General features: G+C 41.3%; 5 non-coding genes across 5 annotated transcripts; all 5 read left to right on the top strand.

The window, feature by feature from the left end:
• The first annotated feature begins 15,360 nt into the window (after window positions 1–15,360).
• Window positions 15,361–15,442, top strand: TRNAL-AAG (transfer RNA leucine (anticodon AAG)). Its single transcript has one exon. It is a non-coding gene; the product is annotated as a tRNA-Leu (tRNA).
• Window positions 15,443–16,802: 1,360 nt separating this feature from the next.
• On the top strand, window positions 16,803–16,884 carry TRNAL-UAG (transfer RNA leucine (anticodon UAG)). The gene has a single exon. It is a non-coding gene; the product is annotated as a tRNA-Leu (tRNA).
• Window positions 16,885–19,720: 2,836 nt separating this feature from the next.
• TRNAL-AAG (transfer RNA leucine (anticodon AAG)) lies at window positions 19,721–19,802 on the top strand. Its single transcript has one exon. It is a non-coding gene; the product is annotated as a tRNA-Leu (tRNA).
• Window positions 19,803–22,479: 2,677 nt separating this feature from the next.
• TRNAL-UAG (transfer RNA leucine (anticodon UAG)) lies at window positions 22,480–22,561 on the top strand. Its single transcript has one exon. It is a non-coding gene; the product is annotated as a tRNA-Leu (tRNA).
• A 2,836-nt stretch (window positions 22,562–25,397) lies between these two features.
• On the top strand, window positions 25,398–25,479 carry TRNAL-AAG (transfer RNA leucine (anticodon AAG)). The gene has a single exon. It is a non-coding gene; the product is annotated as a tRNA-Leu (tRNA).
• Window positions 25,480–27,909: the final 2,430 nt, after the last annotated feature.

Raw genomic sequence — 27,909 nt, 5'->3', positions numbered from 1 at the left:
TTTCTTTCAACATTTCAACCCACTCTAGGGTGTTTTCCATGTGGTCACTGCTTGGCATGCAGCAATGTCCTACGCACCCGGACTTTTGACTCTGCGTCAGGGGATAAACAATTTGTCATCCGACACCGTATCTCCAGCAGTTCCACCAATGTGGTTTATTACGCTACGTGTGGATGTCCACTCATTTATGTTGGTCTTACATCCAGGGAACTCAGGGTCAGAGTCCGGGAACACGTTAGGGACATTGCTGCGGCCAAGTCCGTGACGGACCCCTCTGAATTAAAAACTCTTCCCTGTCATTTTCGCCTCTTTCATGATTGTAATCCATCATCATTACTTATTCGGGGCATTGACATTGTCCATCTCGGGGCAAGAGGGGGTAATGTGAAACGTATATTGGCCCAGACAGAAACTAAGTGGATAGTTACACTGGATACTCTGTCCCCTAATGGTCTGAACGAGACCATTAGTTATGCTCCATTTTTATGAACTTCCCTGCGTGTACCTCCTCCTGGTGACATTTTCTCTTTGGTCTGCTCTGCGTATTTGTTGTATTTCTTTGTAGCAGTTTTTAATTATTAATTTTTTCTTTATTATTTTCCATTTTTTATTCTATTTTCATTTTTTTCTTTGGTGTGGTTTTTATGTTTCTTAATTTTTGTTTTTCCATATTTCTGTTCACTAATTTTTATATAGGTCCTTTCTACCCTCTCAAGATATATAGCCACGCACCAACCTCGTCTTCACAATCACTAGCTTCGATTCTCTGCATGCATCATAACTATGGATGGAGATTGTTATATGTATCCATCTAACTCAACGATTTCCCTGTATTCCATGTATTATGAATCATTGGTGCTTCAGTATGTGATTATTATTCAGTGCTAATTTATTGATTTATATGGAGAGGTGTCCCATTCATTGTGATATGCTTCTTTCAACAGAGCGACCCCCATGCTCTGTTCTTTTTAGTGTATCCTCTGCTTTGTTGCCGCCCACATTCTGTGCGCGTGCGCGTGGTTCGACCTTGCCCCGTGCAGCTGCGCCCGGCGTCTTCCCTTCTGCGACTATCCAGCCCTTTGCTGCGTACTCCCAGAAGTGACAGCCGTGTTGCAGCTGCGGGACCTGCTTGTTCCACTGCGCATGCGCCGCAGTATGGATGTGATTGGCCACCCGACGGTCACGTGGTGCACCACCTGACCTCCCACATGATGTATTTTAAGGTCCTGTCTCCACATCATTACACCTTCCCTTGAGAAAGCCGATCAATATACACGCGAAACGCGCGTCGGGAAGCAGGCTTTCCCTTCTATTTTTTGGATTACTGACCTAGGGTAAGCATTGTCTAGCTGCTATCCTCCCCTACTGTGGGGTTTTTTCCTACATGCCCCAATGAGGGGTTTCACTACTTTTCCCATTTTGCTATTTGGACTTCCTTTGGCTGACATATTACTTAACCTGGATACTGCCTTAATTTATAGTCCATTTGTAGGGCTCTACTTTGTGGAGCCCCATTGCCACAGTTAGGGGTTCGGGGATTTATGCACTTTATGGATGCAAGTTATATCTATTTGACTCATTTATGTATCATTCTGTTATTACTAATCCCCCCTCCCCCCCCCCTAGTACTGTAAGTATTCGCTGCTACTGCTCCTAGCCCCCTTGCACATGTCTTTTTATTATATGTTCTTGTGTTGTCTTAAATTTTGTGTCAATAAAATTTATACCTTTTTATCTTTGCTATAAAAGCTCCGCTCTTTTCTCTTGGTGGTATACAAACTTATATCATTAGTAGAGATGAGCGTTGTTTTACTCGAACTGTTCGCCAATCTCAAATTCGAGCTGTTTTGGGCGGTGTTCGAGCCGTTCGGCGAACACGAACAATTTGAGAAAAATTCGGCTGTTCGAGGTTATGTTCGATAAATGTTCGTGCACCAAAATCATAACTGGATTTTTTCTCAGTAATGATGAAAATTAATGTTAATACGCAGTTTGAGTGTACAGCGGGGTGGGGGGAGGGGCAGGGGATGGATCTCTGCAGGAACAATGAAGATCTCCATTTTTTTTTCTCTTTCCCGCATTTACAGTGGGGAGGTGCAATCTGTCAGCCTATCAGCAGCGCACACACGGAGCGAAGTGCTTTTTTTCACACAAGCAAGGGCATGTGTCATTGGCAGTGTATGTCACATGTCCTTGCCCTATAAGACCAAGCCATTTTCCCCGTCGCCACCATTTTCTCACTGCTGCAGCTGCGTGTTAGACGGCACCACTGTTGCTGTGTGCGCTATACCTTGTTAATTTCAAGCCAATTTTCGCACAAATATACAGATAGCTTGGGAGTAGGGAATAGTTGTGATTGCAGTCCTTTTAAGGACTAGGTTACAGCATTTCCTACGACTTTTATCAGGGAGGTCTGTGCTCTTAAATAGATAGGTTGTGGGAGTAAAGACTAATTGTAATTGGAGTCCTTTTCAGGACTAGGTTACATGAGTTCCTATCAGTTTTTGCCAGGCAGGTCTGTGCCAGTGCTGTGCAAGTTTTTTTCACAGCATTTGGCTGAATCTAGCAAAGCTAATCCTTTTTGGCCTATTGCAGAGTGTGTTAGTCAGTGGAGTAGCCTATCTGTGTTGCAAAATATACCACCTGTGTATAGAATACCAATTTTTTTACTGCACCTAGTGATGTAAAATCTTTTGGGCATAGCATCATTCTATTAGTCCATCTATACTGACCTTCATCAGGTTGCAAATTAAAACTAATTTTTATCTGCATCTACAGTACCTCTGAAAAAATATTTGGGCTTCTAGCAGTGTGTGGGACTTGTTCTATTAGTCCATCTATACTGACCTCCATCAGGTTGCAAACTGAATATATTTTTTTCTGCATCTACCTCTGAAAAAATATTGGGCTTCTAGCTGTGTGTGGGTCTTGTTCTATTAATCCATCTATACTGACCTCCATCAGGTTGCAAACTGAATATAATTTTTTTCTGCATCTAGCTCTGAAAAAATATTTGGCCTTCTAGTAGTGTGTCGGCCTTTCTCTATTAGTCCATCTATACTGACCTCCATCAGGTTGCAAATTAAAACTAATTTTTATCTGCATCTACAGTACCTCTGAAAAAATATTTGGGCTTCTAGCTGTGTGTGGGACTTGTTGTATTAGTCCATCTATACTGACCTCCATCAGGTTGCAAACTGAATATATTTTTTTCTGCATCTACCTCTGAAAAAATATTTGGCCTTCTAGTAGTGTGTCGGACTTTCTCTATTAGTCCATCTATACTGACCTCCATCAGGTTGCAAATTAAAAATAATTTTTATCTGCATCTACAGTACCTCTGAAAAAATATTTGGGCTTCTAGCTGTGTGCGGGACTTGTTGTATTAGTCCATCTATACTGACCTCCATCAGGTTGCAAACTGAATATATTTTTTTCTGCATCTACCTCTGAAAAAATATTTGGCCTTCTAGTAGTGTGTCGGACTTTCTCTATTAGTCCATCTATACTGACCTCCATCAGGTTGCAAATTAAAACTAATTTTTATCTGCATCTACAGTACCTCTGAAAAAATATTTGGGCTTCTAGCAGTGTGTGGGACTTGTTCTATTAGTCCATCTATACTGACCTCCATCAGGTTGCAAACTGAATATATTTTTTTCTGCATCTACCTCTGAAAAAATATTTGGCCTTCTAGTAGTGTGTCGGACTTTCTCTATTAGTCCATCTATACTGACCTCCATCAGGTTGCAAATTAAAACTAATTTTTATCTGCATCTACAGTACCTCTGAAAAAATATTTGGGCTTCTAGCAGTGTGTGGGACTTGTTCTATTAGTCCATCTATACTGACCTCCATCAGGTTGCAAACTGAATATATTTTTTTCTGCATCTACCTCTGAAAAAATATTTGGCCTTCTAGTAGTGTGTCGGACTTTCTCTATTAGTCCATCTATACTGACCTCCATCAGGTTGCAAATTAAAACTAATTTTTATCTGCATCTACAGTACCTCTGAAAAAATATTTGGGCTTCTAGCAGTGTGTGGGACTTGATTTATTAGTCCATCTATACTGACCTCCATCAGGTTGCAAACTGAATATATTTTTTTCTGCATCTACCTCTGAAAAAATATTGGGCTTCTAGCTGTGTGTGGGTCTTGTTCTATTAATCCATCTATACTGACCTCCATCAGGTTGCAAACTGAATATATTTTTTTCTGCATCTACCTCTGAAAAAATATTTGGCCTTCTAGTAGTGTGTCGGACTTTCTCTATTAGTCCATCTATACTGACCTCCATCAGGTTGCAAATTAAAACTAATTTTTATCTGCATCTACAGTACCTCTGAAAAAATATTTGGGCTTCTAGCAGTGTGTGGGACTTGTTCTATTAGTCCATCTATACTGACCTCCATCAGGTTGCAAACTGAATATATTTTTTTCTGCATCTACCTCTGAAAAAATATTTGGCCTTCTAGTAGTGTGTCGGACTTTCTCTATTAGTCCATCTATACTGACCTCCATCAGGTTGCAAATTAAAACTAATTTTTATCTGCATCTACAGTACCTCTGAAAAAATATTTGGGCTTCTAGCAGTGTGTGGGACTTGTTCTATTAGTCCATCTATACTGACCTCCATCAGGTTGCAAACTGAATATATTTTTTTCTGCATCTACCTCTGAAAAAATATTTGGCCTTCTAGTAGTGTGTCGGACTTTCTCTATTAGTCCATCTATACTGACCTCCATCAGGTTGCAAATTAAAACTAATTTTTATCTGCATCTACAGTACCTCTGAAAAAATATTTGGGCTTCTAGCAGTGTGTGGGACTTGTTCTATTAGTCCATCTATACTGACCTCCATCAGGTTGCAAACTGAATATATTTTTTTCTGCATCTACCTCTGAAAAAATATTTGGCCTTCTAGTAGTGTGTTGGACTTTCTCTATTAGTCCATCTATACTGACCTCCATCAGGTTGCAAATTAAAACTAATTTTTATCTGCATCTACAGTACCTCTGAAAAAATATTTGGGCTTCTAGCTGTGTGCGGGACTTGTTGTATTAGTCCATCTATACTGACCTCCATCAGGTTGCAAACTGAATATATTTTTTTCTGCATCTGCCTCTGAAAAAATATTTGGCCTTCTAGTAGTGTGTCGGACTTTCTCTATTAGTCCATCTATACTGACCTCCATCAGGTTGCAAATTAAAACTAATTTTTATCTGCATCTACAGTACCTCTGAAAAAATATTTGGGCTTCTAGCAGTGTGTGGGACTTGTTCTATTAGTCCATCTATACTGACCTCCATCAGGTTGCAAACTGAATATATTTTTTTCTGCATCTACCTCTGAAAAAATATTTGGCCTTCTAGTAGTGTGTCGGACTTTCTCTATTAGTCCATCTATACTGACCTCCATCAGGTTGCAAATTAAAACTAATTTTTATCTGCATCTACAGTACCTCTGAAAAACTATTTGGGCTTCTAGCTGTGTGTGGGACTTGTTGTATTAGTCCATCTATACTGACCTCCATCAGGTTGAAAATTCAAAATAATTTTTTTCTGCATCTAACCCAGCCAATAGTTTTGGCCTAATACCACAGTTTGGCCACTCAGCTCTGCTCGGTTACCATCCATTGTTTTTTTGTGCAAACAACTCCAGAGTTGTGAATTAGTTAACCACCAAAATGAGTGGAAAAAGGCCTTCTGCTGGTGGAAAGGGGAATAGGCGTGTTGGGAAGGGGAAAAAAGGTTGTGTCCGTGGGGTAGGTGTTAAAGCAACTGTAACATCTGCAGAAGAAAGACCATCTTCCAGCCAAACTAAAATGTCTACTTCTTTTAGCGGACAATGTGATAAGATCCCTTTCTTACGGCCACGCCAATCGCTACAAATTCCAGATGAGGCACAAAAACAGCAGGTGCTTCAACGGATATCAAGTGCTCCTTTAAGTGGGCTCTCCTCCACATCAACTTCAACATCACAAATACTCCAGTCCTCAAAGGTGTCACCCAAATCGCACTTGCTTCCTCACAGCTCCCAAATCTCCAGCTGCCCGTCTGAGTATGAGGTAGAACAGATGGTTGAGTCTGCAGAGCTGTTTACTCATAATATAGCCTGGGAATCAGAGGTCGACTCCAGCGCTTCTGTGAATCCAGACGAGGAAATGATCTGCACTGATGCCCAGAATCTTTATGAGTCGGATCCAGGACCAGACGCAGAAGGTTCTGACCATAATGTAGACCCTCATTCCCAAACTGTAACTCCTGTTGGTGGAGACAATGAGGAAGACGATGATAAGACTCAAATACCTGATTGGAGCGACAACTTTAGTTTTTTGTCAGGGCAGGAACAGGTTGGCTCTGAGGACGACGGGTGTGATAACGCACAGGGTGATGATGATGAGGTCGGAGATCCCACTTACTGTCAACCCACAGTCAGCCAAGAGATGAGGTCAGCAGAGGAGGTGGAGGAAGATGCTAGTGACGACGAGGTCAGGTTGCGCCTTCCTGGACAGAGACGTAGTACTGGAAGCACGTCAACAACTGCCTCCTCAAACACAACTCTGCCTCTCACCACAAGTCCTGGTGGCTCTTCAGGTCGCATGGGTGCTAAGCCTTGCATAGCCTGGGCATTTTTTCAGATCGATAAAGATGACCCAACTCGTGTTATCTGTAACATTTGTCAGCAAAAGCTAAGTAGAGGCCAAAAAATACATAGTTTGAGTACTTCATGCATGAACCGGCACATGGACATGAAGCATAAGTTGCAGTGGGAAACTCAGTGTGCTACAATGCGGCCTAGCCAGCCGGGCCAACCACCATCTGCCATATCTTGTGCATCCGCGGCCTCTTCATCCTCTGTGACTGGGGGGACAGCAGTCACACCTGTTTTGGGGCGCAGACCTGCCACCTCTTTACCCGCAACAGCCAGCGTGATTGGCAGGTCATCATTTTCTTTGGAGGTGGTAACACCAGCTGGTGTTGAGCGCTGTCCGACATCGATAGCACCACCTTTGGATGAAGGCAACTTAACATGTCCGCCTGCATCTTCCTCACAGACCGGCAGTTTGCCGGGGACACCCTTATCAACCCCGTCTAAGCACAATAGCCAGCCCTCGGTCCCTCAGATGTGGACAAGTAAAAGACCATTTCCTCCTAGCCATGAGAAAGCTAAGAGGTTGAATTTCACCATCTGCAAGCTCTTGGCTAAAGAAATGCTGCCTTTCCGCCTGGTGGACACAGAGGATTTTCGAGACCATATGTCCATTGCAGTGCCCCAGTACCAGATGCCCAGTCGGCACTACTTCTCAAAGAAAGGTGTGCCTGCGCTCCACCAGCATGTCGCAAACAACATCACCGCTTCTTTGAGAAACTCTGTGTGTGACAGGGTGCATTTCACCACAGACACTTGGACGAGTAGGCATGGACAGGGGCGTTACATGTCGCTGACTGGGCACTGGGTAACTATGGTGACAGCAGGACAAGGGGCTGCTGTCCAAGTCTTGCCGTCCCCACGAGTTGTGCGTCAATCCTCTTTATGTCAAAGTTCCTCCACTGCTTCTGCCTCCTCAACCTCCTCTCGGTCTTCCACCTGCACCCAAAGCCTGTCTGGTCATGCCTCAAGCTTTCTAACTGCGCAGAAGGGATTCTGCACACCTCCTTACTATGCTGGCAGTAGGGCTCAACGTCATCAGGCGGTTTTTACATTGAAATGTCTGGGAAATGTGAGTCACACAGCTGAGGAGTTGTGGTCAGCTCTGGAGAACCAATTTCATGAATGGTTGTCTGAACTGGACCTGAAACCAGGGAAGGCCGTGTGCGACAATGCTGCAAACCTGGGTGCGGCCCTTCGCCGGGGCAATGTCACACACGTGCCTTGTATGGCTCACGTGTTGAACCTGGTTGTCCAGCAATTTTTAGCCCACTATCCCAGACTAGATGGCCTTCTGCAGAGGGCACGGTCGCTGTGTGATCACTTCCGCCGTTCGCATCCCGCAGCTCAGCGACTTACATCTCTACAGAAGTCGTTGGGCCTGCCACTTCACCGGCTAAAATGCGATGTGCCTACCCAGTGGAATTCAACTCTGCACATGTTGCAGCGACTGTGGCAGCACCGACAAGCCCTGGTGCAATACGTTCTGACGTATAGCCTGGGCCAACGAGATTCAGAGGTGGGGCAAATCACGCTGGAGGAGTGGTCTCAGATCAGGGACCTATGCACCCTTCTGCACAGTTTTGAAATGGCGACGAAGATGTTTAGTGCTGACGATGCCATTATCAGCATGACTATTCCGGTGATTTACATGCTGGAGCACATGTTAAACAGAATTCGGAGTCAGGTGGTGGCACAAGAGGAGGTGGAGGAAGTAGAGGAGGAGGAGTTGTATGCGGAAGGGCTAACATCTGCAAGGTCCAGAAGGTCGGCAGCACCAAGGCGGCAGGCATGTGAGGGTGGGGGAGATGGTTTTACCAGGGCGCATGGTAGCAGCCAAACTAGTGAGGAAGGTGCAGGAGCCCAGGAAGAAGTGGAGGACGAACTGATGGAAGACTCATCAGATGAGGGAGACCTTGATCACATTTCTGTTGTGCGAGGTTGGGGGGAGAGGACAGAGGAAGGAAGCATGATTGTTACCTCGCCACCAACACAACAGGGACTTGGTGCTCCTGGATGCGCAACACACATGAGTGCCTTCTTGCTGCACTACCTGCAACATGACCCTCGAATTGTGAGAATTGAAAATAATCCTGACTACTGGGTTGCCACACTGTTAGATCCCCGGTACAAAAGTAAATTTGTAGAAATTATTCCTGCCATAGAAAGGGATGCACGCATGCAGGAGTATCAGCAGAGACTGTTGCAGAATCTTACATGTGCTTTTCCACAAAATACCAGTGGTGCACGTAGTGAATCTCACAGTTCCAACTTGCCAACCGTGGGACCGTCAAGTGTTCAGCACTCAAACCGTAACAGAACCACAGTATCTGCTGGTAACATCAATTTTGCGGAATCATTTCACCACTTTTTTAGCCCATCCTTTGCAAGGCCACAGGAGACAAGAAGTCTGACACATAGTCAACGCCTAGAGACGATGGTACAGGAGTATCTCCAAGTAAACATTGAAGCCACGACTGTGTCACTGGACCCTTGCTCATTTTGGGCTTCCAATCTGGATAAATGGCCGGAGCTAGCCACTTACGCCTTGGAGATCTTGTCATGCCCCGCAGCCAGCGTTCTGTCTGAACGTGTGTTCAGCGCTGCTGGTGGTGTGCTGACAGATAAGCACACGCGGCTCTCCACTGATAATGTAGACAGACTCACGTTCATAAAGATGAACAAATCATGGATCCGAAACGACTTTTCTACCCCTGTGTCATCCTGGGGAGAGTAAAAGCTTGATGATTGGTTAAAATCACCCTACCAAACGTTTTAAGCTTTCAAATTACTAATCATGTTTATCTGTATCTTGACTGGAAAATAATTTGGGCTTTGTAGCAGTGTGCAGCACTGATCCTATTAGGCCATCTATAATAAGCTCCACCAGATTTAAAATTAAAAATAATTTTTAGCTGCATCTAGCCCGGAAAATAATTTTGGGGCTCCGAGATGCGCAAGACACATAAGTGCCTTCTTGCTGCACTACCTGAAGCATGACCCTCATATTGTCAGAATTCGAAGTAATCATGACTACTGGGTTGCCACACTCTTAGATCCCCCAAACTTTTCGATCAACCTTTTCATTTTAATAAAGACCAAAAAAATGGTCATTTTTGAAATTATAAGCATTAGCAGGTTGTTAGAAACTGAAATCAAACAGTTTTCAACTCAAAACTTTATTCTAGGTGATGTTACATTTTCACATAGGACCCCTTGTTCGAAAGGAGCTTCTGAACTCTCTCGTCCATTGAATTTGTCAGGTTTTGGATGGTTTCTGCTTCAATTGTTTTGCATGAGGACAGAATACCCTCCCAGAGCTGTTGCTTAGATGTGAACTGCCTCCCGCCATCATAGACACACCTTTTAATGATGCTCCAAAGGTTCGGAATGGGGTAGAGGTCAGGGGAGCATGGGGGTCACACCATAAGTTTGTCCCCTTTTATGCCCATATCAGCCAGAGATGCAGATGTTTTATGTGCAGCATGAGATGGTGCATTATCATGCAGAAAAATGATCTTGCTGTGAAATACACGGTTCTTCTTCTTGAACCATGGCAGGAAGTGCTGTTTGAGAAAATACACATACATTATGGAGTTCATCTTTAGCGCCTTCAGGGATCCTAAAGGGGCCGACAATCTCTCTCCCCATGATTCCAGCCCAAAACATTACTCCACCTCCTCCTTGTTGGCGCTGTAACCGTGTTTGCGTGGGGTGTCCATCAACCAGCCATCCTCCACTCCATCCATCTGGACCATCGAGCGCTGCACGGCACTCATCCGTGAACAAAACAGTTTTGAAATCAGTCTTCATGTAATGTTTGGCCCACTGGAGCCGTTTCTGCTTGTGTGAGGTGGATAGAGGAGGTCGACAGGATGGCGTATGCACAGCTGCAAACCTCTGAAGGACCCTGCATCTTGTTGTTCGGGGGACGTTGGAGGCACAAGCAGCTTCAAAAACTTGTCTGCTGCTATGACAAGGCTTTTTTGCCGCTGCTCTTTCAACCTGACGTAATTGCCTGTAGGAAAGAGTCCTCAATTTGCCCTTATCAGCACGCACACGTGTGTACTGTGAATCAGCTACATACTTCTTGATTGCCAAGACACTTCATCCTGATCATAGCACAATGTTGATTGTAGTCATGCCTTGACCTAAACACTCCAGAATTTGTTGCTTCTCAGCAGCCGACACATCCTTTTTCTTTCCCATTTTGGCAGAAAATGTAGGCTGCTTAATAATGTGAGAGAGCCTTCTTAAGTAGTCTTGCCTTTCATTGGACACACCTGCCAAACTAATTAGCACAGGTGTCTGCAATTGCTTACAGTGATATAAAGAGCCCTGACACACATCACCATCAATGAGTTTAACTGACAAACAAACAAATTCTTCCCTTATCACTCCTAAACACTTTTTGCATAATAATTTGGAACGCGGTGTACATGTGCTTTTCCACAAAACACCAGCGGTTCACGTAGTGAATCTTACAGTTCTAACTTGCCAACCGTGGTCTGTATGGAATTGTTCAATAAAGGGCCCAAAATTAAGATAACATAGATGGGAGAGGTCTCTATGAATAGGAATTCCTAAGTATTTGATACCCTGTGAGGGCCAGGCAAAGGGAAAGTTGGACTGGATGGAATCCTATATGGATTTGGGGAGGGAGACATCGAGGGCCTCAGACTTCGCTGCATTGATTTTAAAATTTTACCATGTAACAAAGTGATCTATTTCAGCCATAACAGCATGGATGGATATATGTGATTGAGTGATATATACTAGGACATCATCAGCAAATAGAGAGCACTTGTACTCGGTGCCTCCCACCTCAATCCACCTAATATTGGGGTTATGGCGAATTGATGAGAGCAGGTGCTCTGTCACTAGGATGTATAAGAGAGGGGACAGAGGACATCCCTGCCTTGTCCCATTGGTGATTGTGAAAGGTGATGAAAATGTTCTGACGCACCCCCTGGGCCTAGGGACACCCGGAGCCGGACCCTTTTTGGTGGATGCTGGTGGTTGTAGTCTTCGTGGCGGCGACCCGGTTCCGTGGCTCAGGGCGGTCAAACCAGTGGCGGAACTATTCATGTGGTTTTGATGTTTAAATGTCCGACTGCGCCACCCGTGGATTGCGGTCAGTGTGAACCGCCGCTACAGGGCAGACCGCTGAGGCTGGTGTTGTGGGTGCAGCAGAGCGTAGCATAACTCCCCACGGGAGGAGTATAGCCTCAGGGCAGTGTATGCGGAGGATGGGGGTGATGGTGCAGGGCAGCAGCAGTAACGACACGGAGTCAGTGATGCAGTCCAGGGCCTTTACTCACAGTTCTTATTATCCAGACCACGTCTGCAGGTGACGGCTGCCCACATCGTACTGTGCTCACCAGGTGAGGGGCTCAGACAACTCCCAGATAACTTTGGAGCACTTCACAGGACCCCCTTTGTGTGTCCTTTGTCTGGCCTTTCTTACCAACACTTCTGTCCGGCTGCCTTGGGCCTCCTCTTGGTAAACTTGGCGCCAGTTTCCCTGACCCTATGTGGTGCCTTCCTAGCGGGTGTAGCGAGGGGCTGCGCCACATAAAATGTCAGAGCCTCCGGTTTCTATCTGAGGGTCGTTTCCTGCCTCCACTAGTTTCGGGGACCGGTCTCCCCCTTTGGCCTGACCCCTACACGCAGGTGGATTCGGGCGTGCGGTGGCGACTCGCCCGTCCGCACCCCTGGGATCCCTTCATTCCTCGTTCCTGGAGCCTTCTCCGCTCCTCTTCCTTCCTTCTCCCTCTTCCAGGCCTGGGCCTCTGTTACTAGGCCCGCCTCCGGAGCAGAGCTCATGCAGGGCCCCTGCTCCATGCCACTTCTGCTCAGACTTCTCTGCACTGAACTAAGATGGTGCCCACCTTTTATACTCCCTTCTCAATGCACCCAGGAACTGCTTCCTCCCTGCTCCTGCACTACAGGGTTCCCCTTCCTCAGTGTTCTCTCCCCCCACTCCAGCCAGGGACAGGGACTGTCGTGCCCATCTCAGGGGCATATTGGTCGCCCTGCCCCACGGCAATGTGGTGTAATGCATGCAGGTGTCGGGTCCTGATCCACACTCCATCCTTACCTGAGAGTGAGATATCACACCTCTGGGTGAGGTGCAATACGTCTGTAGCAACCGAGCCCTCAGGGTGCTACAGTTCCATTTATCTTCAGCCTAGGTGACGTATTGCGATACAGGGCCGTGATTTTGGCTATAAAAGGGTCCCCTAGACCCCTACGCCAAGCTTTTTAAGAGAATCATATATGGCGTGCCTGGAGACTCTATGGAATGCTTTCTCAGCATCCAACGAGAGTATCTAATTACAAATTTTTAACTGCATCTAGCCCAGGAAATACTTTGTGCCTAGTAGCAGTGTCTGCTAGTCAGCGGATTATCCCGGCTGTTAAGCAAGCTACACCACCTGTAGTTTAGACACTTAATTTTTTCAAAGGAAATGCTTCGGGACCATGGGATACTCAGTGAAGAGCATCAGGAGGCACCCCAAGGCATAGGGGCTGGGACTGGCAGTAGGATGCCTTGCGGTGGACAGCCGAGCTCGATCCTTATAAAAGCTTTTTAACTGCAGCAGCTTTAGTGGACGCTACTGGAGCTGGAATTACGCGGCTGCTGGCATGAGACTTGCCCTCCAATAAATCCTTGTAAATGGATTTAAAGTGTATTCATTCAAATTAGAGAGACAATTTAAATTAAAACGCTTAGAGCTGCCTCCACCACAGGGGGGCTCGCTCGACCCACCAGCGGACAGGCACCAGTATTGGGAGAGGGGGGCTGGCCATCAGGGTTCACCGCGGCTCTGGCACAAACCCGGCGACACGGAGGTGGCATGGGCAGGAGCGGACTGGCCGTGTCGGCTTCTCACTTTTTGGATTTTAGAAGGGCATGACATGCCTATATCTGTGTCTCCCCCTCCTTTTACTCCTCCACCTCTTTTATTTTCGCATGACTATATGTACTTGTCAGTTTTCCATGTGTTAGTTGTGTCTTCTGAGCAGTTTGTCAGCTTTTGGACACCTTTGAAGGTGTTTTCTATGTGTTTCTATGTGTTTTTGTTTGCCTGCCATTGGTTTTAACGGTGTTCGAAGGTGTTCGACGAACAGTTCGACGAACACACGGGTGTTCGACGAACCGAACCGAACTCGAACACTACGGGGGTGGCTCAACACTAATCATTAGCAAATTTCTGATTTAAATAAGTTTGAACATCTGTATGAGGTAGCGTGGCTGAGCGGTCTAAGGCGCTGGATTAGGCTCCAGTCTCTCTGGAGGCGTGGGTTCAAATCCCACCACTGCAATTTTTTATTTGGATCTAATTTTTACCAAAAATTAGGAAACAGTTGAGGAAGTATAGGGGGTTGAGAATTTAGGAGGCAGCGGTAATTTTATCCTATACTTTTGAACTACAAAAGGTGGAAAACCTGCGAAAACTGAGATTTTAAGATTGGACTGTAGAAAGGCAGTTTTTAATGGACTCAGTAAAAAGGAAGGAAAAGTAGGATGTTCTTAAGGAAAGAAATGTCCAGGAAGGATGGGAGATTTTGCTAAATTAAATTCTCACTGCACAATCAGTAACAATCCCAAAAAGAAGGAAGAATGGAAAGCATTTATGGAGACCAGGATGGCTGAATACTGAACTTAAAAGCCTGCTAAAAAGGAACAAAGAAATGAATATCAAATGAAAAGAAGTGTTCATATCTAAAGAAGAATATAATGCTGTCTGCTGGGAAAGGTGGGCTAGCGTTAGAAGAGTTAAAGCCAGTAATGAAGTGAGGCTTGCAAGAGAGACCAAAAGCAATAAGAAAGGATTTTGGAAGTAAGTCAAAAGTTAAAGAAAAGCCAAAGATGCTATAGGATTTTTAAAGGATGAAAAGGGTAAAGTGGTCAATAATGATGTTGAGAAGATTGAACTTTTAAATTCCTGTTTTGCTTCTGTGTTCTCTAAGAAAGCAAATGTAACATCAAGTTATCTTCACTGTGCTGTAGAAGAAAAGGAACATGTGAGCAAGTCATACATAACAATACGGCATATGAATAGTCATGTTGGCTTTAGGCATCAGAATTAATTACATAATTTACCATCTATGTTACATCGATGTCAGTTCAATCAATGATCAACGATTCTCAAAATTTGCCAATATCAATCTTGGTCAAATGAAGTCTAACTGCTAGCTCATATCCCTGCTGCCTTTTTAGGATTATCAATACAGGATGAGCAGAGTGATTAGCAAACATAAACAGAGCCATGCTGCTTCTGCTGCTTTCCAGTAAGTCACCCAAGTGATGGATTCATAGCTACACTGCTCTGCACTGCTGTATAATGTCTTCCTTGCTGCTGCTTCTGATTATCTGTTACGTACAGGCAGGGGTGTAGGAATCCTTCATGTTTGAGTGTCCTGTATGTGGTAGATCATAGCAAGTAATCTATACCACCTAATTCAGTGATATCTAAAAATCAGCAATTGAGCCAACAGAGGAAAGATTAGTTAAATATCTGGATACAAGTCATATGTTTTGCAAAATGGTGCCCCAGAGTCAATGTACAAACAAATCCCTAATAATTACGTTGCTCATGCATAATAACATTTGTATTTTTGTCTAATTAGATATACAATGTTTTCTGCCACTTATATCATTAGCAAATATCTGATTTAAATAAGTTTTAACATCTGAATGAGGTAGCGTGGCCGAGCGGTCTAAGGCGCTGGATTAAGGCTCCAGTCTCTCTGGAGGCGTGGGTTCAAATCCCACCACTGCCATTATTTATTTGGATCTAATTTTTACCAAAAATTAGGAAACAGTTGAGGAAGTAAAGGGGATAGAGATTTTAGGAGGCAGCGGTAACTCTATCCTATACTTTTGAACTACAAAAGGAGGAAAACCTGCGAAAACTGAGATTTTAAGATTGGACTGTAGAAAGGCAGTTTTTAATGGACTCAGTAAAAAGGAAGGAAAGGTAGGATGTTCTAAAGGAAAGTAATGTCCAGGAAGGATGGGAGATTTTGCTAAATTAAATTCTCACAGCACAATCAGTAACAATCCCGAAAAGAAGGAAGAATGGAAAGCATTTATGGAGACCAGGATGGCTGAATACTGAACTTAAAAGCTTGCTAAAAAGGAACAAAGAAATGAATATCAAATGGAAAGAAGAATATAATGCTGTCTGCAGGGAAAGCTGGGCTAGCATTAGAAGAGCTAAAGCCAGTAATGAATTGAGGCTTGCAAGAGAGACCAAAAGCAATAAGAAAGGATTTTGGAAGTAAGTCAAAAGTTAAAGAAAAGCCAAAGATGCTTTAGGATTTTTAAAAGATGAAAAGGGTAAAGTGGTCAATAATGATGTTGAGAAGACTGAACTTTTAATTTCCTATTTGGCTTCTGTGTTCTCTAAGAAAGTAAATGTAACATCAAGTGATCTTCACTGTGCTGTAAAAGAAAAGGAACATGTGAGCAAGTCATACGTATGAATACAGCATGTGAATAGTCATGTTGGCTTTAGGCATCAGAATTAATTACATAATTTACCATCTATGTTACATCCATGTCAGTTCAATCAATGATCAACCATTCTCAAAATTTGCCAAAGTCAATCTTGGTCAAAAGAAGTCTAACTGCTAGCTCATATCCCTGCTGCCTTTTAGGATTATCAATACAGGATGAGTAGAGTGATTAGCAAACATAAACAGAGCCATGCTGCTTCTGCTGCTTTCCAGTAAGTCACCCTAGTGATGGATTCATAGCTACACTGCTCTGCACTGCTGTATAATGTCTTCCTTGCTGCTGCTTCTGATTATCTGTTACGTACAGGCAGGGGTGTAGTAATCCTTCATGTTTGAGTGTCCTGTATGTGGGAGATCATAGCAAATAATCTATACCACCTAGTTCAGTGATATCTAAAAATTAGCGGATGAGCCAACAGAGGAAAGATTAGTTAAATATCTGGATACAAGTCATATGTTTTGTAAAATGGTGCCCCAAACTCAATGTACAAACAATTCCCTGATAATTACGTTGCTGTTGCATAATAACATTTGTCTTTTTGTCATATTGGATATAAAATATTTTCTGCCACTTACATCAAAAGCAAACTTCTGATATAAATAAGTTAAAACATATGTAAGAGGAAGCGTGGCCGAGCGGTCTAAGGCGCTGGATTTAGGCTCTAGTCTCTCTGGAGGCGTGGGTTCAAATCCCACCGCTGCCATTATTTATTTAGATCAAATTTTTACCAAAAATTAGGAAACGGTTGAGGAAGTAAAGGGGGTTGAGAACTTAGGAGGCAGCGATCATGCTATCCTATAATTTTGAACTACAAAAGGAGGAAAACCTGCGAAAACTGAGATTTTAAGATTCTACTGTAGAAAGGCAGTTTTTAATGGACTCAGTAAAAAGTAAGGAAAGGTAGGATGTTCTAAAGGAAAGAAATGTCCAGGAAAGATGGGAGATTTTGCTAAATTTAATTCTCACTGCACAATCAGTAACAATCCCGAAAAGAAGGAAGAATGGAAAGCATTTATTGAGACCAGGAAGGCTGAATACTGAACTTAAAAGCTTGATTAAAAGGAACAAAGAAATGAGTATCAAATGGAAAGAAGGGTTCATATCTAAAGAAGAATATAATGCTGTCTGCAGGGAAAGCTGGGCTAGCGTTAGAAGAGCTAAACCCCGTAATGAATTGAGGCTTGCAAGAGAGACCAAAAGCAATAAGAAAGGATTTTGGAAGTAAGTCAAAAGTTAAAGAAAAGCCAAAGATGCTATAGGATTTTTAAAAGATGAAAAGGGTAATGTGGTCAATAATGATGTTGAGAAGACTGAACTTTTAAATTCCTATTTGGCTTCTCTGTTCTCTAAGAAAGCAAATGTAACATCAAGTGATCTTCACTGTGCTGTAGAAGAAAAGGAACATGTGAAAAAGTCATACGTATGAATACTGCATATGAGTGTTCATGTTAGCTTTAGGCATCAGAATTAGTTACATAATTTACCATATATGTTACATCCATGTCAGTTCAATCAATGATCAACCATTCTCAAAATTTGCCAAAATCAATCTTGGTCAAATGAGGTCTAACTGCTAGCTCATATCCCTGCTGCCTTTTTAGGATTATCAATACAGGATGAGCACAGTGATTACAAACATAAACAGAGCCATGCTGCTTCTGCTGCTTTCCAGTAAGTCACCCTAGTGATGAACTCATAGCTACACTGCTCTGCACTGCTGTATAATGTCTTACTTGCTGCTGCTTCTGATTATCTGTTACGTACAGGCAGGGGTGTAGGAATCCTTCATGTTTGAGTGTCCTGTATGTGGGAGATCATAGCAAGTAATCTATACCACCTAATTCAGTGATATCTAAAAATTAGCGGATGAGCCAACAGAGGAAAGATTAGTTAAATATCTGGAGACAAGTCATATGTTTTGCAAAATGGTGCCCCAGAGTCAATGTAAAAACAAATCCATGATAACTACGTTGCTCATGCATAATAACATTTGTATTTTTTGTCTAATTAGATATACAATGTTTTCTGCCACTTATATCATTAGCAAATTTCTGATTTAAATAAGTTTGAACATCCGTATGAGGTAGCGTGGCCGAGTGGTCTTAGGTGCTGGAGAAAGGCTCCAGTCTCTCTGGAGGCGTGGGTTCAAATCCCATTGCAGCCATTATTTATTTGGATATAATTTTTACCAAAAATTAGAAAACAGTTGAGGAAGTAAAGGGGATTGAGAATTTAGGAGGCAGCGTTAATTCTATCCTATACTTTTGAACTACAAAAGTGGAAAACCTGTGAAAACTAAGATTTTAAGATTGGACTGTAGAAAGGCAGTTTTTAATGGACTCAGTAAAAAGGAAGGAAAGGTAGAATGTTATAAAGGAAAGAAATGTCCAGGAAGGATGGGGGATTTTGCTAAATTAAATTCTCACTGCACAATCAGTAACAATCCCGAAAAGAAGGAAAAATGGAAAGCATTTATGGAGACCAGGATGGCTAAATACTGAAATGAAAAGCTTGCTAAAAAGGAACAAAGAAATGAATATCAAATGAAAAGAAGGGTTCATATCTAAAGAATATAATGCTGTCTGCAGGGAAAGCTGTGCTAGCTTTAGAAGAGCTAAAGCCAGTAATGAAGTGAGGCTTGCAAGAGAGACCAAAGGCAATAAGAAAGGTTTTTGGAAGTAAGTCAAAAGTTAAAGAAAAGCCAAAGATGCTATAGGATTTTTAAAGGATGAAAAGGGTAAAGTGGTCAATAATGATGTTGAGAAGACTGTACTTTTAAATTCCTGTTTTGCTTCTGTGTTCATTAAGAAAGCAAATGTAACATCAAGTGATCTTCACTGTGCTGTAGAAGAAAAGGAACATGTGAGCAAATCATACATAAGAATACAGCATATGAATAGTCATGTTGGCTTTAGGCATCAGAATTAATTACATAATTTACCATCTATGTTACATCGATGTCAGTTCAATCAATGATCAACGATTCTCAAAATTTGCCAAAATCAAACTTGGTCAAATGAAGTCTAACTGCTAGCTCATATCCCTGCTGCCTTTTTAGGATTATCAATACAGGATGAGCAGAGTGATTAGCAAACATAAACAGAGCCATGCTGCTTCTGCTGCTTTCCAGTAAGTCACCCTAGTGACGAACTCATTGCTACACTGCTCTGCACTGCTGTATAATGTCTTCCTTGCTGCTGCTTCTGATTATCTGTTACATACAGGCAGGGGTGTAGGAATCCTTCATTTTTGAGTGTCCTGTATGTGGGAGATCATAGCAAGTTATCTATACCACCTAATTCAGTGATATCTAAAAATTAGCAATTGAGCCAACAGAGGAAATATTAGTTAAATGTCTGGATACAAGTCATATGTTTTGCAAAATGGTGCCCCAGAGTCAATGTACAAACAAATCCCTAATAATTACGTTGCTCATGCATAATAACATTTGTATTTTTGTCTAATTAGATATACAATGTTTTCTGCCACTTATATCATTAGCAAATATCTGATTTAAATAAGTTTGAACATCCGTATGAGGTAGCGTGGCCGAGCGGTCTAAGGCGCTGGATTAAGGCTCCAGTTTCTCTGGAGGCGTGGGTTCAAATCCCACCGCTGCCATTATTTATTTGGATCTAATTTTTACCAAAAATTAGGAAACAGTTGAGGAAGTAAAGGGGATTGAGAATTTAGGAGACAGCGGTAATTCTACCCTATACTTTTGAACTACAAAAGGTGGAAAACCTGCGAAAACTGAGATTTTAAGATTGGACTGTAGAAAGGCAGTTTTTAATGGACTCAGTAAAAAGGAAGGAAAGGTAGAATGTTATAAAGGAAAGAAATGTCCAGGAAGGATGGGAGATTTTGCTAAATTAAATTCTCACTGCACAATCAGTAACAATCCCGAAAAGAAGGAAGAATTTATGGAGACCAGGATGGCTAAATACTGAACTTAAAAGCTTGCTAAAAAGGAACAAAGAAATGAATATCAAATGAAAAGAAGGGTTCATATCTAAAGAATATAATGCTGTCTGCAGGGAAAGCTGGGCTAGCATTAGAAGAGCAAAAGCCAGTAATGAAGTGAGGCTTGCAAGAGCCTTCCTTTTTGGCTTCTCTATTCTCTAAGAAAGCAAATGTAACATCAAGTGATCTTCACTGTGCTGTAGAAGAAAAGGAACATGTGACCAAGTCATACGTATGAATACTGCATATGAATAGTCATGTTGGCTTTAGGCATCAGATTTAACTACATAATTTACCATCTATGTTACATCCATGTCAGTTCAATCAATGATCAACCATTCTCAAAATTTGCCAAAATCAATCTTGGTCAAAAGAAGTCTAACTGCTAGCTCATATCCCTGCTGCCTTTTTAGGATTATCAATACAGGATGAGTAGAGTGATTAGCAAGTATAAACAGAGCCATGCTGCTTCTGCTGCTTTCCAGTAAGTCACCCTAGTGATGGATTCATAGCTACACTGCTCTGCACTGCTGTATGATATCTTCCTTGCTGCTGCTTCTGATTATCTGTTACGTACAGGCAGCGGTGTAGGAATCCTTCATGTTTGAGGGTCCTGTATATGGGAGATCATCGCAAGTAATCTATACCACCTAATTCAGTGATATCTAAAAATTAGCGGATGAGCCAACATAGGAAAGATTATTTAAATATCTGGATACAAGTCATATGTTTTTAAAAAGGTGTCCCAGAGTCAATGTACAAACAATTCCCTGATAATTACATTGCTGTTGCATAATAACATTTGTCTTTTTGTATTATTGGATATAAAATATTTTCTGCCACTTACATCAAAAGCAAACTTTTGATATAAATAACCTTAAACATATGTAAGAGGTAGCGTGGCCGAGTGGTCCAAGGTGCTGGATTTAGGCTCCAGTCTCTCTGGAGGTGTGTGTTCAAATCCAAAGACTGCTATTATTTATTTGGATCTAATTTTTACCAAAAATTAGGAAACGGTTGAGGAAGTAAAGGGAATTGAGAACTTAGGAGGCAGCGATCATGCTATCCTATACTTTTGAACTACAAAAGGAGGAAAACCTGCGAAAACTGAGATTTTAAGATTGGACTGTAGAAAGGCAGTTTTTAATGGACTCAGTAAAAAGGAAGGAAAGGTAGGATGTTCTAAAGGAAAGTAATGTCCAGGAAGGATGGGAGATTTTGCTAAATTAAATTCTCACAGCACAATCAGTAACAATCCCGAAAAGAAGGAAGAATGGAAAGCATTTATGGAGACCAGGATGGCTGAATACTGAACTTAAAAGCTTGCTAAAAAGGAACAAAGAAATGAATATCAAATGGAAAGAAGAATATAATGCTGTCTGCAGGGAAAGCTGGGCTAGCATTAGAAGAGCTAAAGCCAGTAATGAATTGAGGCTTGCAAGAGAGACCAAAAGCAATAAGAAAGGATTTTGGAAGTAAGTCAAAAGTTAAAGAAAAGCCAAAGATGCTTTAGGATTTTTAAAAGATGAAAAGGGTAAAGTGGTCAATAATGATGTTGAGAAGACTGAACTTTTAATTTCCTATTTGGCTTCTGTGTTCTCTAAGAAAGTAAATGTAACATCAAGTGATCTTCACTGTGCTGTAAAAGAAAAGGAACATGTGAGCAAGTCATACGTATGAATACAGCATGTGAATAGTCATGTTGGCTTTAGGCATCAGAATTAATTACATAATTTACCATCTATGTTACATCCATGTCAGTTCAATCAATGATCAACCATTCTCAAAATTTGCCAAAGTCAATCTTGGTCAAAAGAAGTCTAACTGCTAGCTCATATCCCTGCTGCCTTTTAGGATTATCAATACAGGATGAGTAGAGTGATTAGCAAACATAAACAGAGCCATGCTGCTTCTGCTGCTTTCCAGTAAGTCACCCTAGTGATGGATTCATAGCTACACTGCTCTGCACTGCTGTATAATGTCTTCCTTGCTGCTGCTTCTGATTATCTGTTACGTACAGGCAGGGGTGTAGTAATCCTTCATGTTTGAGTGTCCTGTATGTGGGAGATCATAGCAAATAATCTATACCACCTAGTTCAGTGATATCTAAAAATTAGCGGATGAGCCAACAGAGGAAAGATTAGTTAAATATCTGGATACAAGTCATATGTTTTGTAAAATGGTGCCCCAAACTCAATGTACAAACAATTCCCTGATAATTACGTTGCTGTTGCATAATAACATTTGTCTTTTTGTCATATTGGATATAAAATATTTTCTGCCACTTACATCAAAAGCAAACTTCTGATATAAATAAGTTAAAACATATGTAAGAGGAAGCGTGGCCGAGCGGTCTAAGGCGCTGGATTTAGGCTCTAGTCTCTCTGGAGGCGTGGGTTCAAATCCCACCGCTGCCATTATTTATTTAGATCAAATTTTTACCAAAAATTAGGAAACGGTTGAGGAAGTAAAGGGGGTTGAGAACTTAGGAGGCAGCGATCATGCTATCCTATAATTTTGAACTACAAAAGGAGGAAAACCTGCGAAAACTGAGATTTTAAGATTCTACTGTAGAAAGGCAGTTTTTAATGGACTCAGTAAAAAGTAAGGAAAGGTAGGATGTTCTAAAGGAAAGAAATGTCCAGGAAAGATGGGAGATTTTGCTAAATTTAATTCTCACTGCACAATCAGTAACAATCCCGAAAAGAAGGAAGAATGGAAAGCATTTATTGAGACCAGGAAGGCTGAATACTGAACTTAAAAGCTTGATTAAAAGGAACAAAGAAATGAGTATCAAATGGAAAGAAGGGTTCATATCTAAAGAAGAATATAATGCTGTCTGCAGGGAAAGCTGGGCTAGCGTTAGAAGAGCTAAACCCCGTAATGAATTGAGGCTTGCAAGAGAGACCAAAAGCAATAAGAAAGGATTTTGGAAGTAAGTCAAAAGTTAAAGAAAAGCCAAAGATGCTATAGGATTTTTAAAAGATGAAAAGGGTAATGTGGTCAATAATGATGTTGAGAAGACTGAACTTTTAAATTCCTATTTGGCTTCTCTGTTCTCTAAGAAAGCAAATGTAACATCAAGTGATCTTCACTGTGCTGTAGAAGAAAAGGAACATGTGAAAAAGTCATACGTATGAATACTGCATATGAGTGTTCATGTTAGCTTTAGGCATCAGAATTAGTTACATAATTTACCATATATGTTACATCCATGTCAGTTCAATCAATGATCAACCATTCTCAAAATTTGCCAAAATCAATCTTGGTCAAATGAGGTCTAACTGCTAGCTCATATCCCTGCTGCCTTTTTAGGATTATCAATACAGGATGAGCACAGTGATTACAAACATAAACAGAGCCATGCTGCTTCTGCTGCTTTCCAGTAAGTCACCCTAGTGATGAACTCATAGCTACACTGCTCTGCACTGCTGTATAATGTCTTACTTGCTGCTGCTTCTGATTATCTGTTACGTACAGGCAGGGGTGTAGGAATCCTTCATGTTTGAGTGTCCTGTATGTGGGAGATCATAGCAAGTAATCTATACCACCTAATTCAGTGATATCTAAAAATTAGCGGATGAGCCAACAGAGGAAAGATTAGTTAAATATCTGGAGACAAGTCATATGTTTTGCAAAATGGTGCCCCAGAGTCAATGTAAAAACAAATCCATGATAACTACGTTGCTCATGCATAATAACATTTGTATTTTTTGTCTAATTAGATATACAATGTTTTCTGCCACTTATATCATTAGCAAATTTCTGATTTAAATAAGTTTGAACATCCGTATGAGGTAGCGTGGCCGAGTGGTCTTAGGTGCTGGAGAAAGGCTCCAGTCTCTCTGGAGGCGTGGGTTCAAATCCCATTGTAGCCATTATTTATTTGGATATAATTTTTACCAAAAATTAGAAAACAGTTGAGGAAGTAAAGGGGATTGAGAATTTAGGAGGCAGCGTTAATTCTATCCTATACTTTTGAACTACAAAAGTGGAAAACCTGTGAAAACTAAGATTTTAAGATTGGACTGTAGAAAGGCAGTTTTTAATGGACTCAGTAAAAAGGAAGGAAAGGTAGAATGTTATAAAGGAAAGAAATGTCCAGGAAGGATGGGGGATTTTGCTAAATTAAATTCTCACTGCACAATCAGTAACAATCCCGAAAAGAAGGAAAAATGGAAAGCATTTATGGAGACCAGGATGGCTAAATACTGAAATGAAAAGCTTGCTAAAAAGGAACAAAGAAATGAATATCAAATGAAAAGAAGGGTTCATATCTAAAGAATATAATGCTGTCTGCAGGGAAAGCTGTGCTAGCTTTAGAAGAGCTAAAGCCAGTAATGAAGTGAGGCTTGCAAGAGAGACCAAAGGCAATAAGAAAGGTTTTTGGAAGTAAGTCAAAAGTTAAAGAAAAGCCAAAGATGCTATAGGATTTTTAAAGGATGAAAAGGGTAAAGTGGTCAATAATGATGTTGAGAAGACTGTACTTTTAAATTCCTGTTTTGCTTCTGTGTTCATTAAGAAAGCAAATGTAACATCAAGTGATCTTCACTGTGCTGTAGAAGAAAAGGAACATGTGAGCAAATCATACATAAGAATACAGCATATGAATAGTCATGTTGGCTTTAGGCATCAGAATTAATTACATAATTTACCATCTATGTTACATCGATGTCAGTTCAATCAATGATCAACGATTCTCAAAATTTGCCAAAATCAAACTTGGTCAAATGAAGTCTAACTGCTAGCTCATATCCCTGCTGCCTTTTTAGGATTATCAATACAGGATGAGCAGAGTGATTAGCAAACATAAACAGAGCCATGCTGCTTCTGCTGCTTTCCAGTAAGTCACCCTAGTGACGAACTCATTGCTACACTGCTCTGCACTGCTGTATAATGTCTTCCTTGCTGCTGCTTCTGATTATCTGTTACATACAGGCAGGGGTGTAGGAATCCTTCATTTTTGAGTGTCCTGTATGTGGGAGATCATAGCAAGTTATCTATACCACCTAATTCAGTGATATCTAAAAATTAGCAATTGAGCCAACAGAGGAAATATTAGTTAAATGTCTGGATACAAGTCATATGTTTTGCAAAATGGTGCCCCAGAGTCAATGTACAAACAAATCCCTAATAATTACGTTGCTCATGCATAATAACATTTGTATTTTTGTCTAATTAGATATACAATGTTTTCTGCCACTTATATCATTAGCAAATATCTGATTTAAATAAGTTTGAACATCCGTATGAGGTAGCGTGGCCGAGCGGTCTAAGGCGCTGGATTAAGGCTCCAGTTTCTCTGGAGGCGTGGGTTCAAATCCCACCGCTGCCATTATTTATTTGGATCTAATTTTTACCAAAAATTAGGAAACAGTTGAGGAAGTAAAGGGGATTGAGAATTTAGGAGACAGCGGTAATTCTACCCTATACTTTTGAACTACAAAAGGTGGAAAACCTGCGAAAACTGAGATTTTAAGATTGGACTGTAGAAAGGCAGTTTTTAATGGACTCAGTAAAAAGGAAGGAAAGGTAGAATGTTATAAAGGAAAGAAATGTCCAGGAAGGATGGGAGATTTTGCTAAATTAAATTCTCACTGCACAATCAGTAACAATCCCGAAAAGAAGGAAGAATTTATGGAGACCAGGATGGCTAAATACTGAACTTAAAAGCTTGCTAAAAAGGAACAAAGAAATGAATATCAAATGAAAAGAAGGGTTCATATCTAAAGAATATAATGCTGTCTGCAGGGAAAGCTGGGCTAGCATTAGAAGAGCAAAAGCCAGTAATGAAGTGAGGCTTGCAAGAGCCTTCCTTTTTGGCTTCTCTATTCTCTAAGAAAGCAAATGTAACATCAAGTGATCTTCACTGTGCTGTAGAAGAAAAGGAACATGTGACCAAGTCATACGTATGAATACTGCATATGAATAGTCATGTTGGCTTTAGGCATCAGATTTAACTACATAATTTACCATCTATGTTACATCCATGTCAGTTCAATCAATGATCAACCATTCTCAAAATTTGCCAAAATCAATCTTGGTCAAAAGAAGTCTAACTGCTAGCTCATATCCCTGCTGCCTTTTTAGGATTATCAATACAGGATGAGTAGAGTGATTAGCAAGTATAAACAGAGCCATGCTGCTTCTGCTGCTTTCCAGTAAGTCACCCTAGTGATGGATTCATAGCTACACTGCTCTGCACTGCTGTATGATATCTTCCTTGCTGCTGCTTCTGATTATCTGTTACGTACAGGCAGCGGTGTAGGAATCCTTCATGTTTGAGGGTCCTGTATATGGGAGATCATCGCAAGTAATCTATACCACCTAATTCAGTGATATCTAAAAATTAGCGGATGAGCCAACATAGGAAAGATTATTTAAATATCTGGATACAAGTCATATGTTTTTAAAAAGGTGTCCCAGAGTCAATGTACAAACAATTCCCTGATAATTACATTGCTGTTGCATAATAACATTTGTCTTTTTGTATTATTGGATATAAAATATTTTCTGCCACTTACATCAAAAGCAAACTTTTGATATAAATAACCTTAAACATATGTAAGAGGTAGCGTGGCCGAGTGGTCCAAGGTGCTGGATTTAGGCTCCAGTCTCTCTGGAGGTGTGTGTTCAAATCCAAAGACTGCTATTATTTATTTGGATCTAATTTTTACCAAAAATTAGGAAACGGTTGAGGAAGTAAAGGGAATTGAGAACTTAGGAGGCAGCGATCATGCTATCCTATAATTTTGAACTACAAAAGGAGGAAAACCTGCGAAAACTGAGATTTTAAGATTGGACTGTAGAAAGGCAGTTTTTAATGGACTCAGTAAAAAGGAAGGAAAGGTAGGATGTTCTAAAGGAAAGAAATGTCCAGGAAGGATGGGAGATTTTGCTAAATTTAATTCTCATTGCTCAATCAGTAACAATCCCGAAAAGAAGGAAGAATGGAAAGCATTTATTGAGACCAGGATGGCTGAATACGGAACTTAAAAGCTTGCTGAAAAGGAACAAAGAAATGAGTATAAAATGGAAAGAAGGGTTCATATCTAAAGAAGAATATAATGCTGTCTGCAGGGAAAGCTGTGCTAGCGTTAGAAGAGCTAAAGCCAGTAATGAATTGAGGCTTGCAAGAGAGACCAAAAGCAATAAGAAAGGATTTTGGAAGTAAGTCAAAAGTTAAAGAAAAGCCAAAGATGCTATAGGATTTTTAAAAGATGAAAAGGGTAATGTGGTCAATAATGATGTTGAGAAGACTGAACTTTTAAATTCCTGTTTTGCTTCTGTGTTCTCTAAGAAAGCAAATGTAACATCAAGTGATCTTCACTGTGCTGTAGAAGAAAAGGAACATGTGAGCAAGTCATACGTATGAGTACGGGATATGAATAGTCATGTTGGCTTTAGGCATCAGAATTAACTACATAATTTACCATCTATGTTACATCCATGTCAGTTCAATCAATGATCAACCATTCTCAAAAAAATTTGCCAAAATCAATCTTGGTCAAAAGAAGTCTAACTGCTAGCTCATATCCCTGCTGCCTTTTTAAGATTATCAATACAGGATGAGTAGAGTGATTAGCAAACATAAACAGAGCCATGCTGCTTCTGCTGCTTTCCAGTAAGTCACCCTAGTGATGGATTCATAGCTACACTGCTCTGCACTGCTGTATAATGTCTTCCTTGCTGCTGCTTCTGATTAACTGTTACGTACAGGCAGGGGTGTAGGAATCCTTCATGTTTGAGGGTCCTGTATATGGGA

This window comes from Phyllobates terribilis, unplaced genomic scaffold (genome assembly GCF_046119375.1).
Source record: "Phyllobates terribilis strain yellow unplaced genomic scaffold, ASM4611937v1 Scaffold_11__3_contigs__length_659146591, whole genome shotgun sequence".
In the NCBI taxonomy this organism is placed as follows: Eukaryota; Metazoa; Chordata; class Amphibia; order Anura; family Dendrobatidae; genus Phyllobates; species Phyllobates terribilis.
Note: the sequence above shows the minus strand (reverse complement) of the source record. Positions and strands in the feature narration are given on the sequence as shown.